Genomic DNA, 4,755 nt, shown 5'->3' with positions numbered 1-4,755 from the left:
ACAAAGTGTGAGCCACACATAGCGGCCCCCGAAAGAAAATAAATGTGCAGGTTGGAAAGGAGTTAACGCTAAAATGCCGGGTAGTCCATGTCGCTGTGTTGGTTGCGGCAGCAGATGCCTGCGTCACCTGATTGCTTCGCAATGGAAGTTGCTCATCTTCAACGGCAACTGTTGGTTCAAACAGGTGCGAGGCTCTGTCCAATCTGTACCACAGGTTGTCGCTCGTTACCAGACCACCACATGTGACAAAGGCAAGCATTATGCCTGTAAGATGGTTCGTAGCCAATGTATAATGTATTGTCTGAACCTCATGCGGTGACTGATTGCTGTTTAATTTTGCTGTTATGTCACTTGGTTACGGTCGCAGTTTTGTGTTTTTCGAATATTGCGGCCTGGTCGGTTGCACTGGGAAGCAGCCTCTCGTAGTAAACATTTGATCCTGCAGTCTGCACAGCGACATAGACTCCCAATTTACGCACACCGTGATTCGTGCTCCCCGTTCACCCTTTCCTGCTGCAGCCATGAGCAAATTGTGCCTCTGGCCTTTCTCGGCCGCGATTAGGGATGAACGGAGACCAGCATAAGTGCTTACATGGTCGGACGTGTATGAAGTTGGGTGGAAAGGCCCGCAAAAGTGGCTGATGAAGGTGATGCCCACGAAAGCGACTTGTCCATATTGAGACAATGTGGGACACCAAGTGTGAGCCACACATTAGCGGCCTCCAAAAGAAAAGAAACATGCAGGCTGGAAAGGAGTCAATGCTAAAATGATGGGTAGTCTATGTCGCTGTGTAGGCTGCGGCAGCAGATGCCTGCGTCACCCGATTGCTTTGCACTGCAAGTTGCTCATCTTTAACGGCGACTGTCGCCGCAAACAGGTGGAACACTCTGTCCAATCTGTTTCTGCTGCTGTTTGTTGCTCGTTAGTAGACCACCACGTGCGACGAAGGCAGGCACTACGCCTGTAGGTAGGCAGCTCAATGTACCCTAAGGGACCCGTGTATGTGAATGCTCACTGTTGCCATATGGTTCGTCGCCAATGTATAATGTATTGTCTGAACCTCACGCGGTGACTGATTGCTGTTTAATTTTGCTGTTATGTCACTTGGTTATGGTCGCAGTGTTATGTTTTTTGAATATTGCGGCCTGGTCGGTTGCACTGGGAAGCAGTCTCTCGAAGTAAGCATTCGCTCCTGCAGCCTGCACAGCGACATAGACTCCCAATTTTCATGCACCATGATTCGTGCTCCCCGTTCGCGCTTTCCTGCTGCAGCAATGGGCATATTGTGCCTCTGGCCTTTCTCGGCCGCGATTAGGCATGAACGGAGACCAGCATACGTGCTTACATAGTCCGATGCGTATGAAGTTGATAGCCAGATGGTTGGAAAGGCCCGCAAAAGTAGCTGATGGAGGCGATGCCCACGAAAGCGATTTGTCCATAGTGAGGCAATGTGAGACACCAAGTGTGAGCCACACATTAGCGGCCCCCGAAAGAAAAGAAACGTGCAGGTTGGAAAGGAGTGAACGGCTAAAATCTGGGGTAGCCCATGTCGCTGTGTAGGCTGCGGCAGCAGATGCCTGCGTCTCCCGATAGCTTCGCAATGCAATTTGGGCATTTTTTACGGTGACTGTCGCTGCAAACAAGTGGCACACTCTGTCCAATATGTTTCCGCTGCTGGTTGTTGCTCGTTAACCTGACCACCACGTGCGACGACGACGGTGAGCCGTTTACGAGCTCGCGTCAATGATTCCAGCGTATCTCGACATGCAAATTTTATTTCTGCTATTGCACGAGAATGTACACTGCTTGTCTTCTGCCAATAAAGTCGCGCGTTCTGTTCACTCACTTGTGGCTTGTTTGTATGGGCGTCAGTAGAGGCTCTTGGCAATTAGAACGCACCAGCTACGCGGCAGCGAAGGCATGAGGCATGCCGCATAGCCTGCAGGGCAAGCACGGCGCGTGCCAGCGTACGCGACCGGCAAAAAATGGCCATATTGAATTTTGCTCTAAAAAAAAAAATTTGCACTTCCGCTTCCGGATTGAGCAACGTCATCTGGCGTCCGCCAAAGTAAGTTCCATGCGCTGCCGCTGCTTATTTTCGAACCACGGTGGAAGGTACAGTTTCCCTTCTCTAAGTTTGTTCTTTATTCTATGGGCTCAGCATCTTAACTTGTCAAGGGAGAATTAGGGCGCTGTGCCTTTCGGCGCAGCCCCGGGTTTGTCCAAAGGGCGTTCGCAGGATAAATTCTGCATCTTGTAGATTCGGAATCCGGGCTTGTGGTAATGGCACAACAATACGTACGCAAATATTATAAAAATCCAAAATGCCGAGGAGCAAGGCACTCAACAGCTTGGTGATACTTGTTCCGTCCGGGCGACGTAGTCCGCGTGTGTTTGCCTGAGTTTTAAAGGAAAGCTGAAGAGTCTGTCGAATTCAATAAGACGCTCATATACGGATGCGGGAACCTTATAAACCATGTAGGTCAAATTTGGGTTTTTTTTTTCAATTAAGAGCGACGTAATCGTCGGTTGAAATTGCGCTGTAGCTCCGCCCCCCGTCGAATGCCGTGCGCTGCTGCTGACGCTGACGATGCGAGCGGAGACCGGAAACGGCGGTGGTGTGACGCCAACTCTAGTGTTTCGTTCCTTTGCAGCGTCCGCGACCGTGCCTGACCTCGCTTGTTTCTGCGTGCGTGCCATCGTAATCTGCTTCGATCGACCCTGCATTCCTTTGTTGGTGCGTCTGCGTGTATGTAGAGTGGTAGTCAACGTGAGTGGTAATCAACGTGGTAGTCAACAGATGAAGGTCACTGCACGTACTGCATGAACCGGGAAGCTTTTCACGCGTTTAAACCGTCTTTGTAGATTGCCGACAGCTTTGGACAGCGCACAAATGCCGACGATCGCATCCCCGCTTACGTTCCACGAGGAGGCATGCAGGAACACAACACTACAGTTGTTTGACCGGAAACGAGCTCACTAGATCGGCGAAAGATCGGCGAGATGACTAGATCGCTTTGCAAAAAACATACTCACCAAAGAGCATTTCCAACACAAGGAGATCCCAAGAATTTGCCTTCGTTCACGTCGAAAGCACTGCTCGCACCAGCATCGTTCGCTTCTTCGAGAGGCCGGCTCTTCGCAATCGGCTTGTACATGTAAGGAGTAACGCCGAACTCCTCAGAAAAACGCAGTCTCTCTAAATTTTTCATTACCGTCTCAGAAAAACAGTACCAAACTACCTGGCACCACGCTTCATGTGTAGCGGCAGCGGTCGGTTACTAGAGTTGACGTCAAGAGGCGCCCGACCAATCACAGGCGGAAACGAGACGCGCGAGCTGGGCGTGTCCGCTGCTCCACTTTTCGTCGAAATAAAATATATTTGCGCTTTCTTTCGCTCAATTTCGATACGATATTCGAATTCGGAGGGTTGAAAACCATTATGTACAGATGTTCACTCATTCTTTCTGGAAAACCTTTCAGCTTCCCTTTAAGTGTGTAGTTGTGTCCACTTTGTTATACACCTTCAGTTTTCTTTTCCATGTAATGAAGAAAAAAGAGAGTCCGCGTGGCCTAATGGATAAGGCGTCTGACTTCGGATCAGAAGATTGCAGGTTCGAGTCCTGTCGCGGACGTCGCACGATTTCTTTTATTGCTAATTGTTCGAAGTAGATTTTTTTTTTTGTTTTCTTTCTTGTATGCTCTTGTCTGCTTTTCTAACGGCTGTATCAGAGTTGCACAATTAAGAAACTATTTAATGTTAGTATGCACTTCAAGGGATCTAAATCTAAGCCGAAAGCAACAATAACGAATGAAGCTTGTCACACAATGCAACAGGACGACATGTGTTGTAACAGGCTGCGAGCTCAATCAGCGCCCACATTGTATTGCTTCTTTTTTCTGTTTTCTTTTTGTTCTGCATGTGATAACCTAGAGAGACACCGGACGCTCGTAGTGCCCCGCCCCAAAAAAAAGAAAGCGATGAAGGTTGTTAATAGGCATTTGTGCCGCAGTTATCTCTCACATAGCTTTGTACTGCATACTCTTTTCGAATATCGTTTTGTCCCGCATAATTTCGTCCGGCATAGCTCTGTGCTGCATACCACGCCTGTTTAGTTTTCGTTCGGCACATACTTCTTGCGTGACACTTTGTTCCGCATAATATTATGGCTTTCGTCCCGCGCAATCTTGTCCCGCATAAATTAGTCCTGCATAACCTGCCTACTTATTTTCGTCCCGCATGTTTCTGTTGTGCGAGAATCTTGTGCCGCACAGTTTTTTTCTCATATAGTTTGTCCCGCATAATTTTGTGCACCATGCCATTTATGCACCACGCATTTTTCGGACGTTCCGGATTTTCAGATTTATTGCATTAATGTTGTACTTGAAGAACTGGAGAACCAGATTGAGCTTATAGAAGAAGAGAATTTCAAAGGAGCAGTTGTGACGGCACGAGCCGAAAGTGTGTGGCTAGGCCAGACACCGACAAAACGAGAATTATCTGATGACAAGGCGTAGGTGAGGCGAAATGAAATCAGAATGGTTTGATACGAGAACGAAATCACGAGCCAACTTCAAAAAATTGAACAGGCGTTTCTTGACCATTATATCGAGTTATTCGGTATTGTTAAGAAGGTCACAGAAGAATTCAAAACGGAATTCTTGTCAAACATGCCTCAACTAGAGCATGACCGAAGTGGAAGCAGCCATAGATGATTTAGTTGTAGGCAAGTCCCCGGGACCTGATGGACTCG

General features: G+C 48.2%; 1 non-coding gene across 1 annotated transcript; it reads left to right on the top strand.

The window, feature by feature from the left end:
• Window positions 1-3,563: 3,563 nt before the first annotated feature.
• TRNAR-UCG (transfer RNA arginine (anticodon UCG)) lies at window positions 3,564-3,636 on the top strand. Its single transcript has one exon. It is a non-coding gene; the product is annotated as a tRNA-Arg (tRNA).
• The last annotated feature ends 1,119 nt before the right edge of the window (window positions 3,637-4,755 follow it).

This window comes from Dermacentor andersoni, chromosome 3, assembly GCF_023375885.2.
Source record: "Dermacentor andersoni chromosome 3, qqDerAnde1_hic_scaffold, whole genome shotgun sequence".
In the NCBI taxonomy this organism is placed as follows: Eukaryota; Metazoa; Arthropoda; class Arachnida; order Ixodida; family Ixodidae; genus Dermacentor; species Dermacentor andersoni.
This window is presented reverse-complemented; position numbering and strand designations above follow the sequence as displayed.